Genomic DNA, 16,095 nt, shown 5'->3' with positions numbered 1-16,095 from the left:
CTCCATCCTTTTTTGACGTTGTGGAACACTTAGCAATTCACCTATTGTACAAAGCAAGACTATGTGCGCCAGTCTAATTTAGGTGGATGTACCCGTTTAAGAGGATGTCTGGTTTATTCAAGCACACCGTAAAGAATATAGCTCAGATTGAAGGCAGCATTTGTGAAGCATTCTTAGCTAAAAAAATATCCGCATTTTACTCATTCTATTTCTGGCCTCATGTTGAGTCACATGAAACAAGCTAAGGGTTAGAAGGAATGATGAGAGAGGAGAATCCTCGTTAAGTGGAACAACATATCCAATCTTTACTCCGGAAGGAGCTGCAATGGGTGCGGGCAGTGACTATTGGTTAGAGAAGAAGGAAATCGATGCAGCACATTCGCATGTGTTGCTTAACTGTGACCAGATTTTACCCTACATCAAGTGAATTTTTTAAGTATTCGTAAATATTATAATTATTAAGATACTAACTTCTTAATCTAATCAAAACTTCTTTATCCTTTTTTATCATATAGGTTATTCCAAAAGACAAACTTGATACCTCATTGAATAACTTTTTACAATTGTTCAGAGAATACGTCAGCGTGCATCTAACTGACACAACAGATGGGAGCTGGTTGCACTTAGTCGGGGCCCAATGAATAAGGACACAAGCTACCCAATATACAATGTGAATGGATATCGGTTCCATTCTTTACAGTAGTCGATTTAAAAGAAAAAAACATCAGAATTTGGGTTCGTAAGGATTCAGGCGGTGGTCATTCTGATTGGTTTGGTGTGTTGTACAATATAATTCAATTAGAGTATTTCTGTTGCACTACATACAAGGTGTGCGTGTTTAAATGTGAATCATATGATCCAAGTTCATGACAAGGAATACGAAAGCACAAGGACTACGATATCACTGAAGTTAATGTAACTAGGAAATATAGATACTACGATTCTTTTATTCTACCTCAAAATATACGACAGGTATACTATTTGCCTTATCTGGGTTCATACAAGTCTAGTTGGGTGGTTGTGGTTAAGACTACGCCAAGAGGCTGCATCGAGTCTGATGGGATAGAGGGTCAGGAACCTTATCAGATTGATGACCCAACTCCTTCGAAAATGGTGGTTGATACCGGTGATCCGATCACTCTTAGGTCAACTTTTATGGATGATGACATTATTGACCTTGGAATAGATGACGACGCACTACCACTAGAGGACGATGATCTTCAATAAGAAGACGGGATCGATGGCGACGAAGAAGAGGAAGGCGAGTTTGATGATCAGGAAACTACCTCGGAAGAAGAAGATGGGGAACCAGAGGAAGAAGATGATGAATCTGAATAAGTTTAATGTAAATATAGTTCTATCTTATATATTTCTTTATGAAACTTTGAGAAGAATATAATATAATTAGCATTATTTCAGATATTTCAATTACCATCATTTCGTGCTTTTAATTTGTATATTTTGATATTTTCACATCAGATTTAAAGTATTGTTTCAATTATTAATTATCAAGGTACATTATAAATGGATGAAAAAAATTATTTTAAAAAAAATATACTGTCGAAAACAACCCAGCTAATTTTCCAAAAAAACTTAGAAAAAATATTTTCATCGGTATTTTATCATTGGATTAGGTGGGAGAAACCGTATGCTCTGGCGCTAATGTTATCATCAGAAAATTTCTGACGGTAAGTTACAATATATTTCATTTTTTTTCATAGCCATATTCCAACGTAAATTACTGTCGGATACATAGAATTCGATGATAATTTGTTCCTGGCAAGGTTCATTCTATCGAATAAATTTCGATGCAAAATCTAACGGTAAACAATGTACTGTCAAATTTTATTCATGTTTCTGATAATACTCAACATTTTTTTTAGTGTTTTTTAGAAACAAAAAATAGAAAAACTTTTAACGTCCGCATGCATGACTCAATGATCGACCAAACAATTATTATTACTCTTTTTATAATAAAATAACCTAGTTGAACAAAACCTAGTCCTTGTTTAGGTGATTTGGAAATAGCATGTGTATGTTTGGATTGCATAAATAATATATATAAAGTAGAGATTCATTATACATTTATATATATTATGTAATATTTAAAAAGTAATTAATTGGACGAAAAGTATCATAACTTTAAAAATTAACTTTAACTTAATAGTCAAAATACTTAACAGTGACTATTTCGAAAAGATTTATTCCAATATAAATTAATGAAATATATTCAAAATTATATATATGGTTGATTTATTTATATATATTCGAAAACTATGCCAGATTAGATTCAAAAGGACTTAAAAAAAAACAAAAGCTAACCTTGTCATGTAATAATCACTCATTAATTTCCCGACATGCATGCACCTAATAGTGCTTAGGTTCCACTGTATCTTAATTCTTAACTATAAATTTTGATAGTGCTATAACAAGTAAGAATATTTTTCATACTAACACATAGAAAACGTGCTTAAACTGACAAAAGAAAATGTTGACATTTGATGCAATGTGAATTTTTCTCGAGCAAATATAATAAGGACAACGCTGAGGAACATATGAACAAATACTTTTGATCAATTGAATCACCGGGGAAAAAAAATAATATAGGAGGAGAAAGGCATTTTTTTAGGATAAAAAGTAACAATTTTTAGTTTTGAACAAATTTTATTATGGTGAATATTCATATACAATTATTTTCATGTATAATTGATAGTTGAAAATTGTTAAATAATAATTTAGTTAAATATATTAAATCATCTAATAATTTTTAATTAACAATTTTTATAAAGACAATTGTACGTAATTTTTACTTTTTATTATTCTAAAATTAAAGTTTTTGAGATGGATTGATCTTTCTATTAAATGATTAATTTATTTTATAATATTTTTTAGTCTAATATAATAATATAAAATTGATTAAAAATTTATTTGTTCAACATATTTATTATATATTTTATTAAAAGTGATAAAATAATTAATGTCTAATAAAAATAATTTTAAAAATTTTTAAATAATTAAATTTTGTTAAAAACTAAAGTGTTTGAATTGAAAGTTGTTAGAACTGAAATCCTTTACTATCATTATAAAAAAGAGCATGTTATAGTAGAATTTCACGCTGTCTAAATTTTTAATGATGGTGATGTGTCTGTATTATGCCGTCAATGAAATCATACAAATCATTATTCTAATTGGTCCGTTCATGTATGCTATTCTGCCATGATGTGCTAGATTGTTTATAAGAATATAATCACAATAAAAATAAAAAAGAGTATATAATCACAATAAAAAAAGAGTATGTAAGGGTAAATTTGGGCCTAGCTCAATACACCATTCTAGAACATTGCACAAAATTCTCTATTTGCTACATATATCAGATTTTACTGTCTAATAACAACAATTGCTTATTACATTTTTACTTTTATCAATCTGAACTCATACTTATTTTTCTTTTGCGCTGTTTGTTTCATTGATTCACGTGCCAACAGTTCGAGGATTGATGCCGTCTTTTTTAATTTGATTTTCTTTTTTCTGGATAATCATTCCATGTTCAAAAATACAGAAATTATTTTTTATATGGAGAAGTGGTTGGTGTTTTGGGAGATTATTGAGAAGTGGGGTGATTTACCGGGGGATGGAGGTAGCAGCCACCACGCAGGAGGCGTGCTGTCGAAGCAGCCAAACCGCGTGTCATCACCGGAGCACCACGTAGGGGCGTGCTGAGGCCGCGTGTCATCGTCCAAGAACCACGCCGGGGGCGTGGTGAGTTGGCATGCATACAAAAAGCTGACGCCACGGGGGAGGGGGAGGACGTGGTGGAGGTGGCAGCGGAGATTTCCAAGGCGATCTTCCATGCAGGAGACAATCTCCACTCCGGGAAGCAACAAGCAGAGAATAGAGGCTCTATATAAGGAGCCTCTTGGTCATTGTATAGGCAATAATATTTTAGAGAGTAGGAGAAGGTTGCTGAAGAGAGAGTGTGTTGAAGACTACAAGAGAGATTAGTGATCAAGAAAAAGGAGAAGGAAGGTTGCAGTAGAAAAAAGAGGAAGATTGGAAAATAGGAGGAAACAAATTTTTTTGTCTTTATTTTAAAAGATGGTTCGTAATTACTGTTTTCCGGAAAAATATATTATAAATTATTTGGATCATCCAATTTATGTAAGTTGGTACATTATATCTTTATTGTGTTTTAATTTTCTGTTATTTTTTGTTATTTAATATAGTAATGTATATATATATTTTTATTTTGAGATTAATTTTATGTTATAAAAAAACTATAATATAATAAACTGTATATTATGTAATGTAATAAAAATTTTATAATAAAATATATATTTTTTACAATAAAATATTAAAATGCTATAGTAAAATAAATATATATTCTGTTAATAAACAAAAAAAATGTATGTTGCAAAAAATAGAAAAATATTAGTTTTTCATGCATGAGTAAAAAAAAATCGCTCATTTATATCAATTTAAAAATATAATAATAATAATAATAATAATAATAATAATAATAATAATAATAATAATATACAAATAATAATAATATAATATAATATATACATATATATTTACGGTTTGTATACTAATAAATATATGCATAAACTTTTTAAGTAGTAAAAATTTTGAATTTTTTAACATAAATATGCGTATGTTAATTAATAAATAATATTATAAAAAATTAAAAAATAAATATTATAATAAATAAGGAATTTAAATTTTTAATAAATAAATAAATAAATAGATAAACTATGTTGAATATTTTAATAAATAAGATATTAAAATAATTATGTGAATGTTTATTAATATATTTATAAGGATTATTATTTAAATAATGTAACAGATATTTTTGTTGATGTAGCCTAATCGGAATTTGTTGGTGCGTAAACTGGATCCGCCACAAACGTGGAATTCGATAGTGGAGAACTACTTACGCGCCACAAGATTCTACCATGTGTCTAGAATTGGAGTCATAAGAGGATTTCATCCCATGTTAGCTGCTCTGGTTAAAAGATAGAGGCCTGAAACTCACACTTTTGTATTGCCGATCGGTGAGGTTACAGTGACATTAGAGGATGTCGCTCATATATTCGGACTACCCATTAGCTGTTCTGTTTTCCTTTTCCATCCATTTTCTATGCTCATCCAATCAAAGAAAAATTTCATTTTCCATCAATTTTCTTTCGGTGTATTTTCTTTCTTTCTCATTTCTATGGATCCAAACACAGTGTTACTGTTGATTCCTCGTAATAGGATTTCTTATTTCTATTATCCAATTACACTGGTTTCTTTTTTGTCTCTTTCTCATGGTTGTTTTTTCTAATCTCCAAGAAGGTCGTTCATTCTTCATGGAGATAACTCCTGATATGGTCATATCACTTTTCAATTCTATCCTCTTAATTTTTTTTTTGTTTTATATTTTACTTAATTTTACCTCAACATTTTTTTTATTCATTATAGCCTTACAAATGAATGTTACATGCTTATCTCCTAGATAACATGGTAAATGATGCTTTCGGAATATATATGGATCAAAAACATCGGTAAAGATTTAGACACAAAAGATTCTGTAAACCATAAGCTAAGAGAAAATTGTAAAGATTTTGATGAGTTATTTAAAGAAGGCAATCAAAAATTATAAAAAAGAAGAGACTTCATAAAACTAGAATTTATAGTCAAATTGTATCATATTAAAGTCTTATATAAACTAAATGACAAGATCATTACCATGATACTTGAGTTGATGAAGAATGCTTTTAAACTTGTCCTTTAATTTATGTTGTTAATTACTGTTGGTTAATTGCTAGTGTGGCACAGTCAATTATTTCATTCTATTTTTGTGTGTCAATTATTGGTAAGCTTTTATTGCTATATGAAATTATAGCCATAGTTATTTGATGTTTACTAGAATCATGGTCATGCTCCTTAATCTTCTTTTACAAGGTGTAGCATGATTTAGCTGAGAAAGATGAAGCTATAAATCAAGATATTGAAAAACTTGAGAAAGGATTATATGAACAAGTTTGAACTTAAAAAAAAAAATTCACTTGTTCAAACATTGTTGCATTGTTTGATTTTTGTACAGAGAGTGATGAGGAAGAGGCTGCAATGAATCTCAAAGATAATGATTGATAGTTCTACTCAATCCAAAATGTATTATTTACTTGTAGAATAATACTATATACAATTATATTTAGAATTATTGACATTCATAAATTTTTGGTTTAATTATTTTGTTAGTCCTATAGTTTTGTAAAATTTTCAATTAGGTCCTTATACTTTTTTTTTAATTGAGTCTTTGTACTAAATTTTTTTTTTCAATTAAGTCCTTTTTAGTAGTAATTGGCTTAATTTTATAGGGATCCAACTAAAAAAATAATTGGTATAGGAACCTAAATAAAAGAAAAAAAAAGTGTAGGGACCCAATTAAAAAAAATTAGTGCAAAGACTCAATTAAAAGGAAAAAAAAGTATAGGGACCTAATTGAAAATTTCACGAAACTATAGGGACTAACAGAGTAATTAAACCTAAATTTTTATATATAGAGTTATATTTTATATTGATGAATTGTGTTATAAAAGATTTAGTTTTTTAAATTTTGATATTAAAAAATAAATTTCTAATTTGAGAGTACGTAAATGAGATGAGATTAATGAATGTTTTGAAATTAAAAATAAATAAATAATTACAAGATTTGCGGAGGTTTAAAAATTTCACAAAATAGTTAATTTTTGTTAAATTAGAAAATCAATTTGTGGAGGTTTTAAACTACCACAAAATTGATTTAAAACCACCACAAAAATCCAATATAAAACCCCTACTAAATAGATCGTAGAAGTTTTTAAAAACTCTCCTACAAAAGACGTTGTAGGCTTGTGGTACCTCAAATTTTGGGAGTTTTAGAAACCTTCACAAGCCATTTGGTGGGAGGTTATAAATCTTCACAAATAAGAGAAAAAACTGTCACAAATAAACAAAAACTTTATAGTGTTTCAAGAGTTTTCAAGATAAAACTGAATCATCAAATGAGAGACCTTAAAGATGGCCACTATTTTGGCAAGATATATAGATGTAAGTGATTTAAGTTTTTGTTGTTTTTATCTTATGCTAATTTTTTGTTCATCACTTTAAGTAATATTCTTCTCTTTTAATGTTTATCTTAGATGTATGCACAATTGAGTTCCAAAAACGTGGTTTACCACATGCTCACATCCTACTTTTCATGCATTCATCTACGAAGTCAAGGTCTCCTGCAGATATTGATAAGTACATTTCTGCTTAGATACCCACTAAGAACATGAGACCTAAGTTGTATGTAGCGATACAGAAGTTTATGGATCATGATTAATGCGGTAAGTATAATAAGGATAACCCCTTGCATGGTAAATGGTAGATGCTTGGTGCACGAAATTGTGATCTAAATGGCGCCAACAACTTGGTACGCACAATTATAATCTCAACTCTTTTTCACAACTTCGTACCACTAACCAGCAAGTGCATTGGGTCGTCCAAGTAATAAACCTTACGTGAGTAAGGGTCGATCCCACGAAAATTATCGGCTTGAAGCAAGCTATGGTCATCTTGTAAATCTCAGTCAGGCGGATTCAAATGGTTATAGAATTTTGATAATTAAAAGATAAATAAAACATAAAATAAAGATAGAGATACTTATGTAAATTATTAGTGAAAATTTCAGATAAGTTTTTGGAGATGCTTTATCCCTTTTGAATATCTGCTTTCCTAATGCCTTCATCGAATCCTTCATACTCCTTTACATGGCAAGCTGTATGTTGGGTGTCACCATTGTCAATGGCTACTTTTCGTCCTCTCGGTGAAAATGGTCCTCTATGGTTTCTGTACAGCTAATCAACTATCAGATTGCTCGTCTCGGATGAAAAATAGCATGCACAGCTACCACATGGCTAATCAGCTGTTGGTTCTCGATCGTGTGGGAATAAGATCTAATGATCCTTTTGTGTCTGTCACTCTACCCCACAGTCGCGAGTTTGAAACTCGTCACAGTCATCCCTTCCCAGATCCTACTCGGAATACCACAGACAAGGTTTAGACTTTCCGGATCTCAAGAATGCTGCCAATTAATTTTAGCCTATACCACGAAGATTCCAATCTCGGATTCAGATGCCCCATTGTCAGAGGGGAGTCGATGTGAATCATTGATTAGAAACCCAAGAGATAAAGTTTCTAGCTTTCGCATGTAGAACGAAAGTGTTTGTCAGGCACGTGTTCATAAGCAAGGTTTTGAGAACCGGACCGGTCATCGAACCGCTCTTGTTACTGGTTCACTGGTTTACTGGTCCAACCGGTCTAACCGATGGTCCAACCGGAAAAACCGTTTTAGAATAAAATAATAAATAAATTATAATTAAACACCCTAAAATATAATTATAGTCTAATATAAATCTTAAAAAGATCAAAAGTACATTAGCAACCCTAAAATAGCAACACCAGTATATTATCGAACAACAACAATGAAATAGCAACACATTATAAAACACTAAAACAGCAACACCAGTCCATTATCAAAACACTAAAACAGCAACACCAGTACATTAGCAACATCATTCAGCAAGGCAGTGATGACACTAAACTAAACACTAAAAACAGAAAAATTAGTAAATTATACTACATATCAAAATTTCAAAACAGAGCATTCAGTAACCAAGCATTAGCATTAGCAAGGAAGTGATGACACTAAATTAAACAGAGCATTAGCAAGGCAGTGATGAGTGATGACACTAAATTAAACACTAAACAGCAAAATCAGTACATTATACAACATATCAAAGGTTCAAAACAGAGTATTCAGTAACCAAGCATTAGCATTAGTAAGGCAGTGATGACACTAAATTAAACAGACCATTAGCAAGGAGGTGTTGACACTAAATTAAACACTAAAAACAACAAAATCAGTACATTATACAACATATCAAAAGTTCAAAATAGAGCATTCAGTAACTAAGCATTAGCATTAGCATTAGCAAGGCAGTGATGACACTAAATTAAATAGGCAAATTATTTTTTCAATGAATAAAAAGAGCAACTAATTATGGAAGAGAAAAAGAACATGAATATATGATTACATGAAATGAAATGAGGAAACAATTGAACTGATAAGAAGAAGTTGTGATAGATGAGTGATTTTTGAAAGAAAAAAGAGAGTGACCATTAGCATCTGAGCTACCAATTGTTTGAACAAGACCCAAGCACAAAGTAAATGTGCAACCAGAGACAGATACTTCATGTAAAATTGAACAGATATCCATAGACTCAAGTCTGCAGGTTCCATTAATAAAAATTGAACAGATATTATTTGTTGGTAAAGCTCCTTCTATGGTTGGCTCATAACTATCAGGTTCTGGAAACATTACTTCTTGCTTCAAGATTTCAGGATGCTAGCAATCAACATCTTCAGAGATACTAAACATATAGGAGCCAGAAATCAAATAGTCCTTAAAAAATAACATGAAAAACAGCAAAAACATGAAAAACAGGAACTCAAAAAACAAATAGCACAAGAAAAATAGCAACAAGCAAGAACAATAAGAATAAATATAGCAGTGAACAAACATCACCAATCAAAAACCATGAACAAACAGCAACAATCAGCAACAACAATAAACACAACACTGAACAATTAAATAAAAAAATACATCTGAACAACAAAAACAGTTCCATAATTACTGTAAAATAAAATAATCTAAATTGCTCATAACAGAAAAATCTAAGAAAATTATTACTCATAACAGGAACAGCTCAATAATGTTCAATAATACTCATTACTCATCATCAGTAATAAAATCAAGTCTGCAATTAAATAATTGATCATGAACGAACAAACTAAATTAAATTGATTCAGGAAACCTAAGAAAACTCAAAACAGATAAGCAAGAAATTGCTTAAAAAAAACCATGAACAACACAGATTCAGCATTTCAGATGAGGGAGAGGGAGCTCAGATCAGGGCTGAGCACTGGCGTAAGCTCAGCCAAAACAGAGGCCGAAGCGTGGTGAAACTGTTGATAACAGCAGGCTGGAGCAAAAACAATGGCTTGAGGCAAGCTCGACCAAGCGACGAAGAGGGAGCACCGTGGCGGAAGCACAGCGATACAGAGGCGGTGAAAGCTCAGAACAGACGCGGAAGCTCAAAACTGACGGGAAAGCGAGGCGAGCAGACGCGTTTCGACGACCATGGGTGCAGTGCGGACGGCGGCGGTAGCGCGGTGGCAGTGACACGGCTTGAAGAAGAAAGTGGCTTTGGAGGCTAGGTTTTGTTGAGAGAAGGAAGCAGATGCGGTGAGTGAGAGAGACAGAGAGGGAGTGGGTCAGGAGGGTGTTTTATTTATTTTTCTTTTGTTGAAAAGTGAAAACCGGCCGGGTCCCGGTTCGGTCTGACCGGCCGGTTCCCGACCGATTCAACGGTTCATTAACGGTTTACAAATTAACGGTTTTATGATACTAACCGAACCGTTATTGTTGCCGGTTCACGGTTAGACCGGTCAGACCGGCCGGTCCGGTCCGATTTTCAGAACATTGTTCATAAGTGAGAATGGTAATGAGTGTCACGGATCATCACATTCATCAGGTTGAAGTGCGAGTGAATATCTTAGAATAAGAATAAGCTTGAAGTGGATAGAAGAACAATAGTACTTTGCATTAATACTCGAGGGACAGCAAAGCTCCACTCCTTAATCTATGGTGTGTAGAAACTCTACCGTTGAAAATACATAAGTACAAGATCTAGGCATGGCCAAATGGCCAGCCTCCCCAAAGGGCATATGAATTCAAAAATAGGGAAAAAGACCCCTAGTACAATAGTAAAAAGTTCTATTTATACTAAACTAGTTACTAGGGTTACAGAATTAAGTAAATGATGCAAAAATCCACTTTCGAGCCCACTTGGTGTGTGCTTGGGCTGAGCATTGAAGCTTTCACGTGTAGAGACCTTCTGTGGAGTTAAACGCCAGTTTGTAACTTGTTTCTGGCGTTTGACTCTGGCTTGAAACTTGTTTCTGGCGTTTAACGCTAGAATAGGGCAGAAAGCTGGCGTTGAACGCCAGTTTGCGTCATCTAAACTCAGGCAAAGTATGGACTATTATATATTGCTGGAAAGCCCTGGATGTCTACTTTCTAATGCAATTCAAAGCGCACCATTTGGACCTCTGTAGCTCTAAAAAATCTATTTCGAGTTCAAGGAGGTCAAAATCCAACAGCATCAGCAGTCCTTTGTCAGCCTCTGAATCAGATTTTTGCTCAGGTCCCTCAATTTCAGCTAGAAAATACCTGAAATCATAGAAAAATACACAAACTCATAGTAAAGTCCAGAAATGTGAATTTTGCTTAAAAACTAATAAAAATATACTAAAAAGTGAATAAAACATACTAAAAACTATGTAAAAATAATGTCAAAAAACGTATAAATTATCCACTCATCACAACACCAAACTTAAATTGTTGTTTGTCCCCAAGCAATTGAAAACAAAATAGGATAAAAAGAAGAGAATATACAATGAATCTCACAATATCAATGAAACTTAGTCCCAATTAGATGAGCGGGGCTAGTAGCTTTTTGCTTCTGAATAGTTTTGGCATCTCACTTTATCCTTTGAAATTCAGAATGATTGGCATCTATAGGAACTCAGAATTTTATATAGTGTTATTGATTCTCCTAGTTCAGTATGTTGATTCTTGAACACAGCTACTTTATGAGTCTTGGTCGTGGCCCTAAGCACTTTGTTTTCCAGTATTACCACCGGATACATAAATGCCACAGACACATAATTGGGTGAACCTTTTCAGATTGTGACTTAGCTTTGCTAAAGTCCCAAATTAGAGGTGTCCAGAGTTCTTAAGCACACTCTTTTTGCTTTGGATCACGACTTTAACCACTCAGTCTCAAGCTTTTCACTTGGACCTTCATGACACAAGCACATGGTTAGGGACAACTTGATTTAGCCGCTTAGGCCTGTATTTTATTTCCTTGGGCCCTCCTATCCATTAATGCTCAAAGCCTTGGATCCTTTTTACCCTTGCCTTTCGGTTTTAAGGGCTATTGGCTTTTTCTGCTTGCTTTTTCTTTTTCTTTCTTTTTCTTTTAATTTTTGCCACTTTTTTTTTCGCGAGCTTTCTTATTCACTACTTTTTCTTGCTTCAAGAATCAATCTCATGATTTTTTAGATTATCAATAACATTTTTCTTTGTTCATCATTCTTTCAAGAGCCAACAATTTTAACATTCATAAACATCACTATAAAAAATATGCACTGTTCAAGCATTCATTCAGAAAACAAAAGGTATTGCCACCATATCAAAATAATTAAACTAATTTCAAGATAAAATTTGAAATCCAAGTACTTCTTATTCTTTTGTAATTAGGCACATTTTTCATTTAAGAGAGGTGAAGGATTCATGGAATTATTTATAGCTTTAAGACATAGACACTAGACACTAATGATCATGTAGTGAAGACACAAAACATAGCCAAACATAAAGCTCAAAACCGAAAACAGAAAAATAAATAGACAAGGAGATTAAGGAATGAGTCCACCTTAGTGGGAGTGGCATTTTCCTCTTGAAGAATCAATGGTGCCCTTGAGCTCCTCTATGTTTCTTCCTTGCCTTTATTGCTCTTCCCTCATGGCTCTTTGATCTACAATCAAATGCTCTACCACTGAACTATGGACCCTTGAGATGAACCTCTTCATCTCTCATGACTCGGAGGTGGAAGCAATTGCCTTCCTTTTCCTCTTTCTAGAGGTTTCTCCGGTCTTAGGTGCCACAAATGGTTATGAAAAAACAAAAAGTAACACTTTTTTTCCATACCAAACTTAAAGGGTTTGCTTGTCCTTGAGCAAAAAAAGAAAAAGGGGAGTAGATGGGGATCCTGTGGGGTCCACAGATCCTGAGGTGTCAAGAATTTCTCATCCCTGCTCCATTTAGGCGCGTAAACACCCTTTATATGCAATACTGGCGTTTAACGCCAGACTGCTGCCTATTTCTGGCGTTAAACGCCAAGCTGTAGCCTGTTTCTGGCATTTAACGCCAGCTTGTTGCTTCTTTCTGGCATTAAATGCTAGCCTGGTGCTTCTTTCTGGCGTTAAACACCAGCCTGGTGCTTCTTTCTGGCATTTAACACCCAGAATGGTGCCAGACTGGGCGTTTAATGCCCATTCTGCTACTCTTATTGGAACGCCAGTAAGCTCTTCCTCCAAGGTGTGCTATTTTTAATGCTATTTTTGATTTTATTAAAATAATTGCAGTTGTTCATGTGACTCCACATGCTCATCAACCTAAAGAAAACATAAAATAATAATGAAAAATAAATTTTAACATAGATAAATAAAAATTGGGTTGCCTCCCAACAAGTGCTTCTTTAATGTCAATAGCTTGATAGTGAGCTCTCATGGAGCTTCACAGATGTTCAGAGCATGGTTGGAACCTCCCAACACCAAACTTAGAGTTTGAATGTGGGGGTTCAACACCAAACTTAGAGTTTGGTTGTGGCCTCCCAACACCAAACTTAGAGTTTGACTGTGGGGGCTTTGTTTGACTCTGCATTGAGAGAAACTTTCCTTGCTTCCTCTCCATGGTTACAGAGGGAAATCCTTGAGTTTTAAACACAAGGTAGTCCTCATTCAATTGAAGGATCAACTCTCCTCTGTCCACATCAATCATAGCCTTTGCTGTGGCTAGGAAGGGTCTTCCAAGGATGATGGATTCATCCTCATCCTTCCCAGTGTCTAGGATTAGGAAATCAGCAGGGATGTAAAGGCCTTTGACCTTTACTAGCACGTCCTCTACCTGTCCATTAGCCTGTTTCATTGATTTGTCTGCCATCTCTAATGAAAATTTGGCAGCCTGTACCTCAAAGATTCCCAGTTTCTCCATTACAGAGAGTGGCATTAAGTTTATGCCTGACCCCAGGTCACACAGAGCCTTCTCAAAAGTCATGGTGCCTATAGTACAGGGAATTAAAAATTTACCAGGATCCTGTTTCTTTTGAGGTAATGTCTGCCTAACCAAGTCATTCAGTTCATTGGTGAGCAGGGAGGGTTCATCCACCCAAGTCTCATTACCAAACAACTTGGCATTCAGCTTCATGATTGCTCCAATGTACTTAGCAACTTGCTCTTCAGTGATATCTTCATCCTCTCTAGAGGAGGAATAGTCATCAAAGCTCATGAATGGTAGAAGTAGGTTCAATGGAATCTCTATGGTCTCTAGATGAGCGTCATATTCCTTAGGTTCCTCAAATGGGAACTCCTTTTGTCCAGAGGACGTCCCATGAGGTCTTCCTCACTGGGATTCACGTCCTCCTCCTCCTCTCTAGGTTCGGCCACACCAGGTAAGGTTATGGCCTTGCACTCTCTTTTTGGATTCTCTTCTGTATTGCTTGGGAAAGTAGTAGGAGGAGTTTCAGTGACTCTTTTACTCAGCGGCCCACTTGTGCCTCCAAATTTCTAATGGAGGACCTTGTTTCATTCATGAAACTTAGAGTGGTCTTAGATAGATCAGAGACTATGTTTGCTAAGCTAAAGGGGCTCTGCTCAGAATTCTCTGCCTGTTGCTGAGAGGATGATGGAAAAGGCTTGCCATTGCTAAACCTGTTTCTTCCACCATTATTATTGTTAAAGCCTTGTTGAGGCTTTTGTTGATCCTTCCATGAGAAATTTGGATGATTTCTCCATGAGGGATTATAGGTGTTTCCATAGGCTTCACCTATGTAATTCACCTCTGCCATTACAGGGTTCTCAGGATCATAAGCTTCTTCTTCAGAAGATGCTTCTTTAGTACTGTTGGATGCATTTTGCAAACCATTCAGACTCTAAAAAATCATACTGACTTGTTGAGTCAATATTTTGTTCTGAGCCAATATGGCATTCAGAGCATCAATTTCAAGAACTCCCTTCCTCTAAGGCGTCCCATTACTCACAGGATTCCTTTCAGAAGTGTACATGAACTGGTTATTTGCAACCATGTCAATGAGTTCCTGAGCTTCTGCAGGTGTTTTCTTCAAGTGAATAGATCCACCTGCAGAATGGTCCAATGACATCTTAGACAATTCAGACAGACCATCGTAGAATATATCCAGGATGGTCCATTCTGAAAGCATGTCAGAGGGACACTTTTTGATCAGTTGCTTGTATCTCTCCCAAGCTTCATAGAGGGATTCACCTTCTTTCTGCTTGAAGGTTTGAACATCCACTCTAAGCTTGCTCAGCTTTTGAGGAGGAAAGAACTTGGCTAAGAAAGCGGTGACCAGCTTATCCAAAGAGTTCAGGCTATCTCTAGGTTGAGAGTCCAACCATGTTCTAGCTCTGTCGCTTACAACAAAAGGGAAAACCATAAGCTTATAGACCTCGGGATCGACTCCATTGGTCTTAACAGTATCACAGATCTGCAAAAATTCAGTTAAGAACTGAAAAGGATCTTCTGATGGAAGTCCATGAAACTTGCAATTCTGTTGCATCAGAGAAACTAATCAAGGCTTAAGCTCAAAATTGTTTACTCCAATGGCAGGGATTGAGATGCTTCTTCCATGGAAGTCGGAATTAGTGCAGTGAAGTCACCAAGCATCTTTCTTGTACCTCTACCATTGTTATTGGGTTCGGCCATCTCTACTTCTTTTTCAAAAATTTCAGTAAAGTCCTCTTCAGAGTGTTGTGGTTTAGCTTCTCTTAGCTTCCTCTTCAGAGTTCTTTCAGGTTCCGGATCAGTTTCAACAAGAATGTTCTTATCCTTGCTCCTGCTCATGTGAAAAAGAAGAGAACAAAAAAGAAGAGGACTCCTCTATGTCACAGTATAGAGATTCCTTTATGTGAGTAGAAGAAGATAAGAATAGGAGAAGGAGAAGAGAAGAATTCGAACACAAAGAGGAAGAAAGAGTTCAAATTATAAGAAGAAGAGAAGAGTGTTAGTGATTAAATAAATAAATAGAAAGAGATGAGAGAGAGGAGTTTTCGAACTTTAATTTTAAGAAAAGAAAATTATTTTTGTTTTTATTTTAATTATTAGTTAGAATTCAAAAATTAAGAATGGGAATAAAATTAAAATTATAATTTGAAATAATTAGTTA

At 34.3% G+C, this 16,095-nt stretch overlaps 1 non-coding gene across 1 annotated transcript; it reads left to right on the top strand.

The window, feature by feature from the left end:
• The first annotated feature begins 15,126 nt into the window (after positions 1-15,126).
• On the top strand, positions 15,127-15,234 carry LOC112718730 (small nucleolar RNA R71). Its single transcript, XR_003161057.1, has one exon. It is a non-coding gene; the product is annotated as a small nucleolar RNA R71 (small nucleolar RNA).
• The last annotated feature ends 861 nt before the right edge of the window (positions 15,235-16,095 follow it).

This window comes from Arachis hypogaea, chromosome 10 (genome assembly GCF_003086295.3).
Source record: "Arachis hypogaea cultivar Tifrunner chromosome 10, arahy.Tifrunner.gnm2.J5K5, whole genome shotgun sequence".
NCBI lineage: Eukaryota > Viridiplantae > Streptophyta > Magnoliopsida > Fabales > Fabaceae > Arachis > Arachis hypogaea.
This window is presented reverse-complemented; position numbering and strand designations above follow the sequence as displayed.